General features: G+C 38.9%; 1 non-coding gene across 1 annotated transcript; it reads left to right on the forward strand.

Moving 5' to 3' along the window:
* The first annotated feature begins 378 nt into the window (after positions 1-378).
* LOC129532792 (U6 spliceosomal RNA) lies at positions 379-485 on the forward strand. Its single transcript, XR_008678727.2, has one exon. It is a non-coding gene; the product is annotated as a U6 spliceosomal RNA (small nuclear RNA).
* Positions 486-13,472: the final 12,987 nt, after the last annotated feature.

Raw genomic sequence — 13,472 nt, forward strand, 5'->3', positions numbered from 1 at the left:
CTTCCATTTTATCTTAACATTTCGAGGTGATTCATTTTATTTTGAGGACCTACGTGCCATTCATTTTCTTCCACAGCTGCACCAACATACACACACATGCTCAAACTAGTCTCAACCAAAAATTATATACACAAACAGACTGAAGCTGGGGATGCAGTCAGTCAGCCAGAAGTTGTTTGGTAAATTATCTATTCATTTGGAAGAAAAACAAAGTTAGATCCCTATCTCAAGCTACTGAATGAACAAAATTAAAACTCCAAAATGTAAACATTAAAAAAAACTATAAACATACCAGAGATGATACTTCAAGTTAGAGCAGCCTAAAAAGGTGGACAAATCCTCTCCCCGTCAAAACAAATATAAAAGTATAAAGTTGTTTTGCTCACTTCAGCAGCACGTGAACTAAAATTGGAATGATACAGAGAAGATTAGCATGGCCCCTGCACAAGGATGACACGCAAATTCATGAAGCATTTCATTTTTTAAAAAGTATAAAATTGTTTAAACAAGCGTTTTAGGACTGGAAATCAACCAAAAGCAAATAATAAACTAAAAGGGTCTATTCATGAAATCTACCCAAATGTCATATAAGAACAGCAAGAGTCTGAACTTACTGATTATTTCCTTCTATCATCTCACATCTATAGACATAGATAGATGAGTAGAAATTATCCTTTCTGCAGCCAGGCGAGGTGGTTCACACCTGTAATCCCTGCACTTTGGGAGGCCGAGGCAGGTGGATCACCTGAGGTCAGGAGTTCGAGACCAGCCTGGCCAACAATGATGAAACCCCACCTCTACTAAAAATACAAAAATTAGTCGGGCATGATGGCGGGTGCCTGTAATCCCAGCTACTTGGGAGGCTGAGGCAGGAGAATCACTTGAACACAAGAGGCAGAGGTTGCAGTGAGCCAAGATAGTGCCAATGCATTGTGGGCGACAAGAGCAAAACTCTACCTCAAAAAAAAGAAAGAAAGAAAGAAAGAAAAATTATCCTTTCTGAAGAACACAGAAAAAAAAGGCTGGAGAAAAATGATCAGAGCCTCAGAGACCTCTGGGACAACATCAAGCACACAAACATACATATAATAAGAGTCCTGAAGGGGAGGAGAGCAGAAAAAAGGTTAAAAAAAATTTTTTTGAAGAAATAATGCCCTGAAAACCTCCCAACTATGCTGAAAAACATTAATCAGCAGGTTCAAGAAGCGCCACAAACCTAGGTAAGAAAAACACAAAGAGATTTGCACATCATAGTTAAATTGCTAAAAGCCAAAGACAATTTAAAAATCTTGAATGCAGTAAGAGAAAAATAACTCCCATGTACAGAAGAACAACAACATATTTAACAGCTGAGTTTCCATCAGAATCAATAAAGGCCAAAAGGCAGTAGAACAACATATTCAAAAGACTCAAAGAAAACAGTGTCAACCAATATGTCCAGCAAAATCCAGCATATAAACAGAACCAAAGACAAAAACCACATGATTATCTCAATAAATGCAGAAAAGGCCTTTGACAAAATTCAACAGCACTTCATGCTAAAAACGCTCAATAAATTAGGTATTGATGGGACGTATCTCAAAATAATAAGAGCTATCTATGACAAACCCACAGCCAATATCATACTGAATGGGTAAAAACTGGAAGCATTCCCTTTGAAAACTGGCACAAGACAGGGATGCCCTCTCTCACCACTCCTAGTCAACATAGTTCTGGCCAGGGCAATCAGGAAGGAGAAAGAAATAAAAGGTATTCAATTAGGAAAAGAGGAAGTCAAATTGTCCCTGTTTGCAGATGACATGATTGTATATCTAGAAAACCCCATCGTCTCAACCCAAAATCTCCTTAAGCTGATAAGCAACTTCAGCAAAGTCTCAGGATACAAAATCAATGTGCAAAAATCACAAGCATTCTTATACACCAGTAACAGACAAACAGAGAGCCAAATCATGAGTGAACTCCCATTCACAATTGCTTCAAAGAAAATAAAATACCTAGGAATCCAACTTACAAGGGATGTGAAAGGCCTCTTCAAGAAGAACTACAAACCACTGCTCAATGAAATAAAAGAGGATACAAACAAATGGAAGAACATTCCATGCTCATGGATAGGAAGAATCAACATTATGAAAATGGCCATACTGCCCAAGGTAATTTATAGATTCAATGTCATCCCCATCAAGCTACCAATGATTTTCTTCACAGACTTGGAAAAAACTACTTTAAATTTTATATGGAACCAAAAAAGAGACTGCATTGCCAAGTCAATCCTAAGCCAGAAGAACAAAGCTGGATGCATCCCACTACCTGACTTCAAACTACACTACAAGGCTACAGTAACCAAAACAGCATGGTACCGGTACCAAAACAGAGATATAAAACAATGGAACAGAACACAGCCCTCAGAAATAATACCACACATCTACAACTATCTGATCTTTGACAAACCTGACAAAAACAAGAAATGGGAAAAGGATTCCCTATTCAACAAATAGTGCTGGGAAAACTGGCTAGCCTTATGTAGAAAGCTGAAACTGGATCCCTTCCTTACACCTTATACAAAAATTAATTCAAGATGGATTAAAGACTTAAATGTTAGACCTAAAACCATAAAAACCCTAGAAGAAAACCTAGGCAGTACCATTCAGGACATAGGCATAGGCAAGGACTACATGCCTAAAACACCAAAAGCAATGGCAACAAAAGCCACAATTGACAAATAGGATCTAATTAAACTAAAGAGCTTCTGCACAGCAAAAGAAACTACCATCAGAGTGAACAGGCAACCTACAGAATGGGATAAAATTTTTACAATCTACCCATCTGACAAAGTGCTAATATCCAGAATCTACAAAGAACTCAAACAAATTTACAAGAAAAAAAAACCCCATCAACAAGTCAGCAAAGGATATGAACAGACACTTCTCAAAAGAAGACATTTATGCAGCCAACAGACACATGAAAAAATTCTCATCATCACTGGCCATCAGAGAAATGCAAATCAAAACCACAATGAGACACCATCTCACACCAGTTAGAATGGCGATCATTAAAAAGTCAGGAAACAACAGGTGCTGGAGAGGATGTGGAGAAATAGGAACACTTCTACACTGTTGGTGGGAATGTAAACTAGTTCAACCATTGTGGAAGTTGGTGTGGCGATTCCTCAGGGATCTAGAACTAGAAAAACCATTTGACCCAGCCATCCCATTACTGGGTATATACCCAAAGGACTATAAATCATGCTGCTATAAAGACACATGCACACATATGTTTATTGTGGCACTATTCATAATAGCAAAGACTTAGAACCAACCCAAATGTCCAACAATGATAGACTGGATGAAGAAAATGTGGCACATGTACACCATGGAATACTATGCAGCCATAAAAAATGATGAGTTCATGTCCTTTGTAGGGATATGGATGAAGCTGGAAACCATCATTCTCAGCAAACTATCGCAAGGACAAAAAACCAAACACCGCATGTTCTCACTCATAGGTGGGAATTGAACAATGAGAACACATGGACACAGGAAGGGGAACATCACACACTGGGGCCTGTTGTGGGGTGGGGGGGGAGGGATAGCATTGGGAGGTATACCTAATGTTAAATGACGAGTTAATGGGTGCAGCACACCAACATGGCACATGTATACATATGTAACAAACCTGCATGTTGTGCACAAGTACCCTATAACTTAAAGTATAATAAAAAATATATATATATAAAGAAGCTAAAATAAATTCATTCAAAGATATACAAAAACAGGCCGGGCACAGCAGCTCACGCCTGTTATCCCAGCATTTTGGGAGGCCGAGGCGGATGGGTCACTTCAGCTCAGGAGTTTGAGATCAGCCTGGCCAACATGGTGAAACACCATCTCTACGAAAAATACAAAAATTAGCTGGGCGTGGTGGCAGTCACCTATAGTCCCAGCTACTCTGCAGACTGAGGCACAAGAATCACTTCAACTCCGGAGGTGGAGGTTGCAGTGAGCCAAGATCGTGCCACTGCACTCCAGCCTGGGTGACAGAGTGAGATTCTGCTCAAAAGAAAGATGAACAAAAACAGAATCTGTAGCTGGCAGAACTGTCCCATGAGAAATTCTAAAGGAAGACTTTCAGGTTGAAAGAAAATGGTACCAGAAAATGAATCCGCAGAAAGAAATGAAGAGCAATGGAAATGATAAATATGTGGGTTAGCATAAAGGGCTGTATGAACAGGTTTTTTTCTCTTTTTTTATATGAGTTTGTTTTAAATGTTCTGTTTAAATATATATTTATAGATTATATAAGTTCATATGATATATATATACATTTGTTAATATAAAATAGTTTAAAATGTTTGTTTAAATATTATATGACTGCATAAGGCAATCACTCTATCACTGTTCTGTCGGATTTATGGCATATATAAGTATAATAAATATAGCATTAATGGCTCAAAGAATGGGGAAATTGAGCTATATTAGAACAAAGTTGTTATATTTTTCAAAATTCCCAGCATTAAGCTAAAGTAGATTGTGATAAGATACGTATTATAATCCCTAGAGTAACCACAAAGAAAATTAAATTTCAAAATAGTTAATAAAATAACCTAGGACTTAAAATGTCTCACACTTAAAAAAAAAAAGGATGTGTTTAACACAAGAGAAGGCAGCAAAATAGGATGGGGGGAAAAAAGACATGGGACATACAAAAACAAATAGTAAAATGGCAGATGTAAATCCAAAGATATCAACAATTAAATTAAATGTAATGGATTAAACACTCCAATCAAAAGGCAGTCATTATCAACATGTACGAAAAAGCACGGTCCAATACAGTCGTGTGCTACACCATGACATTTCAGTCAATGACAGGCCGCATACAGGAGGGTGGTCCCATAGGATTATAAAGAAGCTGAAAAATTTCTGTTGCCTCGTGATGTCATATCTGTGGTAACGCTGCAGCACAAAGCATTACTTATGAGTCTCTAGTGAAGCTGGTGTAAACAAATCTACTACCAGTCATATAAAAGTATAGCCCACATAATTATAGTTGCAGTCTCTAATGCTTGATAAAGATAATAAATGACTACGCTACTGGTTTATGTATACACCGTACTATACCTTTTTTTGTTCCTATTTTAGAGTGTACACCTACTTATTTTTTTTAACTGTAGAGCAGCTTCAGGCAGGTCCTTCAGGAGATATTCCCAAAGAAATTATTGCTGTCATAGGAAGTGACAGCTCCGTCCATGTTACTGACCCTGAAGACCTTCCAGTGGGACAAGATGTGGAGGTGGGAAACAGTGATATTGATGATCCCGACCCTCCCTGTAGAGCCCTAGACTAATGTGTGTGTTTGTCTCTTCGTTTTTAACAAAGAAGTTTGAAAAGTAGGAAAAAAAATTACAAATTTTAAAAATAAAAATTGAATAAGGCTATAAAGAAAGAAAATACTTTTGTACAGCTGTACAATATATGCTTTAAGCTAAGTGTTATTGCAAAAAAGTCAAAAAGTTAAAATATTAAAAAGGATAAAAGCCAAGCTTGGTGGCTCATGCCTGTAATCCCTGCACTTTGGGAGGCCGAGGTGGGCAGATCACAAGGTCAGGAGATTGAGATTATCCTGGCCAACATGGTGAAACCCCATCTCTACTAAAAATACAAAAATTAGCTGGGAGTGGCACCACCTGCCTGTTATTCCAGCTACTCAGGAGGCTGAGGCAGGAGAATCGCTTGAACCCAGGAGGCAGAGGCTGCAGTGAGCCAAGATCACACCACTGCACTCCAGCTTGGCAACAGAGCTAGACTCTGCCTCAAAAAAATAAAAGGGTATAAATTTAAAAAGTTGTAGTATGTAATGTTATTTTATTATCGAAGAAAGAAAACCATTTTTAATAAATTAAGTGTAGCCTAAGTGTACAGTGTGTATAAAGTCTGCAGTAGGGTACAGTAATGTCCTAGGCATTCACATTCAATTACCATTCACTCACTGACTCACCCAAAGCAACTTTAGTCCTACAAGCTCCATTCATGGGAAGTGCTCTATACAGGTGTTACATTTTTTATCTTTTATATCATATTTTTACTCTATCTCTTCTATCTTTAGAAATGTTTATATACACAAATAGTCATGATTATGTTACAATTTCCTACAGTGTTGAGTACAGTAACATGCCGTACAGGTTTGTAGCCTAGGATCACTAGGTTATACCCTATAGTCTAGGTGTGTAGCAGGCTATACCATCTAGGTTTCTGGAAAGGTACATTTCTCAAAACATCCCTGTCGTTAACTGACACATGACTACATAAGCTGTCTTCAAGAAAAGCACTTTTAATTCAGACAAAAGTAGTTACAAAGTAAAAGAATGGGGAAAATATAGCTGGCTCATGCCTGTAATCCCAGCACTTTGGGAGGACCAGGTGGGCGAATCGCTTGAAGTCAGGAGTTCGAGACCAGCCTGGCCAACATGGTGAAACCCCATCTCTACTAAAAATAGAAAAATTAGCTGGGCCTGGTGGTGCACACTTGTAATCTCAGCTACTCAAGAGGCAGAAGGCTGAGGCAAGAGAATCGCTTGAACGTGGGAGGCGGAGGTTGCAGTGAGCTGAGATTGCACCAGTGCACTCCAGCCTGGGTGACAGAGAGAGACTCTGTCTCAAAAAAAAAAAAAAATGGAGAAAATATATGTAAATCATACAAAATGTTACCATAAGGGAGTTGAAGTACTTATGTTAATATCAGAAAAAAATAGAATTTAAATCAAGAAATATTGGTAGGGATAAATAGCAACAATATTTCATAATGATAAAAGTATCAAAACATCAGAAACATAAAACAATTATAAAGACATAGGCATTGAATAACACATACATGCAGCAAACACTGACAGAATGGAAAGGAGAAATGGACAATTTAGTAATTGTAATTAGAAATTTTAAGTCCCTTCTCTAAGTAACTGATAGAATGGCTAGGCATAAAATGAATAAGGATATATAAATCTTGCACAACAGTCAACCAACTTTACCCAGCTAACATATAGAATGCTCCCACCCAACAGCAGGGTATACAGTCCTTTCACATCCACATGGAACATTTTCCAGGATAGAGCCTTTGCTGGATCACGAAACTAGTCTCAATAAACTTAAAAGGATTGAAGTCATCTGAAGTATGTCCTCCAACCCTGATGGAACTAAATTGAAAATTAACGACAGAAAGAAATTTGGTAAACCCTCAAACATTTGAAAAACATACTTCTAAATAACCATGGAGGCCAGTAGCAGTGGCTCATGCCTGTAATTCCAAAAATTTGGGAGGCTGAGGAGGGTAGATTACCTGAGGTGAGGAGTTCGAGACCAGCCTGGCCAACATGGCGAAACCCCATATCTACTAAAAATACAAAAATTAGCCAGCATGGTGGCACGCACCTGTAGTCGCAGCTACTCAGGAACCTGAGGCAGGAGAATTACTTGAACTGGGAGGCAGAGGTTGCAGTGAGCTGAGACTGAGCCACTGCACTCCAGTCTGGAAGACATCATGAGACTCCGTCTGTGAAACCCCGTATCTACTAAAAATACAAAAATTATCTGGCATGGTGGCACATGCCTGTAGTCACAGCTACTCAGGAGGCTGAGGCAGGAGAATCACTTGAACCTGGGAAGTGGATGCTGCAGTGAGCCGAGGTCGTGCCATTGCACTCCTGTCTGGCCAATAAGAGCAAAACACCACCCCCCCCCAAAATAAAATAATAAATAAATAAGTAATTTAATAACCATGGATCAAAGAAAAAAAATCATAAGGTTAATTAGAAAACATTTCAAACTGAATGAAAACAAAACCACTGAAATCTCTGAGGGTAGCTAATGCAAGGCCTAAAAGAAAGTTTATAGCTTTAAATGCTTAAATTAGAAGGAAGAAAGATCTATAATCCACAATCTAATCTTTCACTTCAAAAGGCAGAAAAAGAAGGGCAAATTAAACCCAAAGTAAAGTGAAGGAAACAATAGCAATCAAAATACAAGTCAATAAAATAAAAACAGTAAGGAAGAAAGTCAAAAGCTGATTATTTGAAAAGAGAAATACAGTTGATAAAATTTTCTCTAGACTGACAAAGAAAAAAAGAAATAAGACATAAATTATGAAAATCAGGAATGAAAAGGGAATGTAGCTACTGACCCTACAGAAAGGATTTTAAGAGAATACTATGAACAGCTTTATGCCAGCAAATTACACAACATAGATGAAATGTATAAATTCCTAGAAAGACAAAAATTACCAAAACTGACTCAATCAGAAATTTAAAATCTGAGGAGACTGATAACAAATAAGAAATTGAATTAGTAACTTAAAATCTTCCCACAAAAAAAAAACTCTAGGCCCAGATGACTTTACTGGTCAATTGTATCCAATATTTAAGGAAGCAATCTTGCCAATCCTATACAAACTCTTCAGAAAATCTGTGTATTTGTTTATGAGGGCTGCCATCACAAAGTACTGCACTATGTGGCTTAAACTATGGAAATTTACTGTCTCACAGTTCTAGAGGCTACAAGTCCAAGACCAAGGTGTTGGTAGGTTGGTTCCTTCCAAGGACTGTGAGGGAAAGGTCTGTCCCAGGCCTCTTTCACTGGCTTGCAGAGTCATCTTCCGCCTGTCTTCACATTCTCTCCCCTCTGTCTGTGTCTGTGTCCAAATTTCTGCTTCTTACAAGGACACCAGTCGTATTGGATTGGGACCCACCCTAAAGACCTCATTTTAACTTGATTACCTCTATAGAAACCTCATCTCCAAATAAGAGCACATTCTGAGGCACTGGCACTTAGCATTTTAACGTATACATTTGGGCAGGAGGGCACAGTTCAACCGATACCAATAGGTGAGGAGGAAATATTTCCTAACTCATTCGATGAGGCCAGTATCATTACCCAGATACCAACACAATACAAAGATATCAGAAGTAGGAAAAACTATCAACTAAAATCTCTCATAAAAATAGATGCAAAAACTCTTTAAAAATAATACTAGCAAACTGAATACATAAACATATATTTTTAAGTACCCACCATGACAAAGTGGGAATTACCCCAGGAAAGTAAGGTTAGATTAACATCTTAAAATATATTAATATTACATACCATATTAATAGAATAAAGAATAAAAATCGCATGATTATCTCAATAGATATAGGAAAATCATTTGACAAAATCCATGATAAAATAAAAAGAACTTTCCACAAAGTAGAAAAAAGCAGAACTTCTTCAACCTTATAAAGAGCTTTTCTCAAGAAACCTGTATCTATGTGATATTTGATGGTGAAAGACTGAGATCAGAAACAAGACAAGCATGTCCATTCTTAACACTTCTATTGAAAATTTTACTGAAAGTTATAGCCAGGGATAGACTGGAAAAAAATAATAAAAGGCATCCAGACTGGGAAAAAAGAAATAAAACTGTCCTTAATCACAGAAGATGTGTGCAGAAAATCTGATGGAATCTATTTTTAAAAACCTGCTAGAACTAATGAGTAAGTTTAGGAAGGTTGCAGGATATAAAACCAATATAAAAAATCAATTGTATTTTATATGCTAGCAATGAACAATCTAAAATGATATTAAGGAAAAAAATTGCACTCACAATACAATAAAAAATAATAAAACACTTGGGAAAATATCAACAAAAGAAGTGTAAGACTCATACACTGAGAATTTCGAAACAATGTTTTGTGAAGATCTAAATAAATGGAGAAATATGTTATGTTCCATGGCATTTTATTATATTTATAGCATAGTTTTATTATAGTTATAAAATCAGTTTTTTTCTTTTTAATGGAGTTCTTTTTCAAGTTTGATTTTTTCTTTTTTCTTTTCTTTTTTTGTGTGTGTGTGTGTGTTTGTTTGTTGAGACACGGTTTCACTCTGTCACCTAGGCTGGAGTGCAGTGGCACGACCTCAGCTCACTGCAACCTCCACCTCCTGGGTTCAAGCCATTCTCCTACCTTAGCCTCCAGAGTAGCTGGGACTAAAGGTAGGCACCACTACGCCTGGCTAATTTTTGTATTTTTTTGTAGAGACAGGGTTTCACCATGTTGGTCAGGCTGGTCTCGAACCCCTGACCTCAAGTGATCCACCCACCTTGGCCTTCCAAAATGCTGGGATTACAGGCGTGAGCTACTATGCCCAGCCCCGAATTTGATTTTATTATACCAATATTATCTTCTCCCCTCCCACAGTTCCCCAATCACTTCTCTACACACTCTGGTCTGGCACAGTTTCAAATTTGTGGAGTTGATATCTGGGGCTCCTACTGGAAGGAGGATAAAAACAGAAGGAATTTGGCACGGGGCTCCTCCATCTTCCACACATGCGGCATTTGTTCTGAGAATGTCACCTCCCTCACAGTGCATGTCAGAATGGCACGCCAGCATGGGCCTCTGGTCTAGCACACAGAAAGGGTAAAAAGTACATATGGTGACCATTGTCACTTTGCAGATTTCCTGCCTCCCACTCACATGTCTGAGACCAGTTTTGCTACTGTTGCACCGCTAACCACAGAAGCCAGAAAGGGAAACTACTTTCTTTCTTTTTTTTCTTCTTTTTTTTTTTTTTTTTTTTTGAGATGGAGTCTCACTTTGTCGCCAGGCTGGAGTGCAGTGGCACGATCTCGGCTCACCGCAACCTCCAACTCCCTGGTTCAAGCTATTCTCCTGCCTCAGCCTCCCAAGTAGCTGGGATTACAGGCATGCACCACCACACCCAGCTAATTTGTGTATTTTTAGTAGAGACAGGATTTCACCATGTTGGCCAGGCTGGTCTTGATCTCCTGACTGTGTGATCCACCCACCTTGGCCTGTCAAAGTGATGAGATTACAGGCGTGAGCCACTGCGCCCAGCCAGGGAAAATAAGTTTTCAATAGAGAATTTTCTATTAAGGAAGACAGTGTTCTTTCAGCAAAGACAGGCTTTAGCCACACCTGTTTTTATAAGGATTTGAGGGGAGGGAAATATGCCAAGAGACAACTTCAGAAGTTTATAAAGACAAGAGCGACCTCTCCAAAACAGCTAGGAGAGTGGGTCTTTAGTGGTGAGGTCTTCATCTCTGTCTGATCTCTCTAGGCTGAAGGACAGATGTGAATTTGCTGTGAAGGGATATTCTTCTCAAGGACACTTACCGTCTGTTTCCTGGGGATCGGAAGGTAAGTCATCAGTGTCAAGAACCTTACTGGTAAAACAATAAAACAATGTATTCATTCGGATTTGTGCTCTTCAAGTGAGAGGGGTTCCAAAACAGCCTTTCTGTCTGGACCCCTCGATGGTAAACCATCCCGTGTGAGGTCTGCTCTTTACTGTGTGGACGAGGCCAGGGCTGTCATTTGACATCCGTGGCCACAGCCCGGAGTCGGCCAGCTCCGGTGCGATTGTACTTAGTACATCAGTAGTCACGAGAAAACTGGCTAAGAAAACACGGAGCTTCAACTGGAACAAAATGTTATACGTGTAACACCCATGACCGTGTGGCTGTTTTATCCCCATTGCTCCTTTCTTTTCTGCAGAAGGTTCTTTTTAAATTTTAACGTATATTTGTCCAATTGTTTGGTAATGCATTTCCATGTTTTCAGAAATAGTGAATCAAATCTGGACTGGAACAACACTCCCTCACTTACCTCCTGCACCCAGCGCCTGCCTCGCTGTGGGAATGCCCCATCCTTGGTGTCTTAAAATTTGCAGAGCGTCTTTACTTGTACATGAGACATGTGCATATACAGAGCAAAAATTCTACATGACCTCACTTACGTGTGGACTCTAAAAATGTCACACTCACAGAAGTGGAGAGTAGAATGATGATTACCAGAGGCTGGAGGGAGGGGCGGGCAGGGAAAGGGGAGAGGTTGGTCAATGGGTACAAAGTTATCATCAGTTAGAAGGATTAAGTTCTGGTGCTCTATTGTACCGCGTGATGACTATAGTTAATACTAATGTATTGTGTATTTGAAAAGACCTGAAGGAGAGGATTTTCAATGTTCTCACCACAAAGAAATGGTAACTATCGGAGGTGATGGATATGCTAATTAGCCTGGTTGTATCATTCCCCAGTGTATATGTGTATCAAAGCATCACACTGTATCCCATAAATACATGCAATTATTTTTTAATTAAATTTTTTTTAAAACTTAGGCCAGGCTTGGTGGCTCATGCCTGTAATCCCAGCACTTTGGGAGGCTGAGGAGGGGGGATCGTTTGAGGTCAGGAGTTTGAAACCAGCCTGACCAACACAGGGAAACCCCCTCTGTACTAAAAATACAAAAATCAGCCAGGTGTGGTGGCATGTGCCTGTAATCCTAGCTACTCAGGAGGCTGAGGCAGGAGAATCACTTGAACCCAGGAGGCAGAGGTTTCAGTGAGCCGAGATCACACCACTGTACTCCAGCTTGAGCGACAGAGCGCAGGCTCTGTCTCAAAAAAAAAAAAACCTAAAAACTTCAAAAATAAATGTGTATCTTATTGTCCCAAATGTTTCACACACCAAAAAACCATTCTGTTCTAAACCTTGTTTTTCTTTTCATTGAACAATAATTTTTGGAGAGCTTTCCAAAGCAGCACATACAGAAATTCATTTTTTGTAGCCCTATAGTATTTTATCTTTGCAAATTTATTTCAAAGCCTCTATTGAGGGACACGTGGACTGTTTACAACGCTTTACTATTATTAAAAAAAAAGAATGCTGCAGTGAATTACCTTACACATATATCTTTTGCATTGTATCTATGGAATAAATTCCTAGAAATAGAATTGGGAGAGATATACATTTGCAATAAATATCACCAGACTGTCCTTTGTAGGCTTTGGCTTATCACTTTATAACATAAAAATTTTTATAAGATATATCCTTACCTCATACCGTATAAAAAATTAACTCAAAATGAAACAAAAGCCTACATGTAAGAGAATACACAGGGATAAATCCTGATGATCTCAGATTTGGCAATGGGTTCTTTGTTCTGAGAATCCTGACTCCCTCACAGTGTGTGTCAGAAGCTCAAGCAACAAGAGAAAAACATAGATGAAATGAACTTCAACAAAATTTTAAACTTTTGTGCATTGAAGAACTCTATCAAAAAAGTGAAATGACAACCCACAGAATGAGAGAATATGTTTGCCAGCTGTATATATCTGTTCAGGGTCTGTCTAATATTGTCCTGTGATTTCCCAGATTTTTTTTTTTTGAGATGGAGTCTCGCTCTGTTGCCCAGGTGGGAGTGCAGTGGCACGATCTCAGCTCACTGAAACCTCCGCCTCCCATGTTCAAGCCATTCTCCCACCTCAGCCCCCCAATTAGCTGGGATTACAGGCACACGCCACCACACCTGGCTAATTTCTGTATGTTTAGTAGAGATGGGGTTTCACCATTTTGACCAGGCTGGTCTCAAACTCCTGACCTCAAGTGATTTGATCTCAAGTGATCTGCCCGCCTTGGCCTCCCAAAGT

Source organism: Gorilla gorilla, chromosome 2 (assembly GCF_029281585.2).
Source record: "Gorilla gorilla gorilla isolate KB3781 chromosome 2, NHGRI_mGorGor1-v2.1_pri, whole genome shotgun sequence".
NCBI classification, from domain to species: domain Eukaryota; kingdom Metazoa; phylum Chordata; class Mammalia; order Primates; family Hominidae; genus Gorilla; species Gorilla gorilla.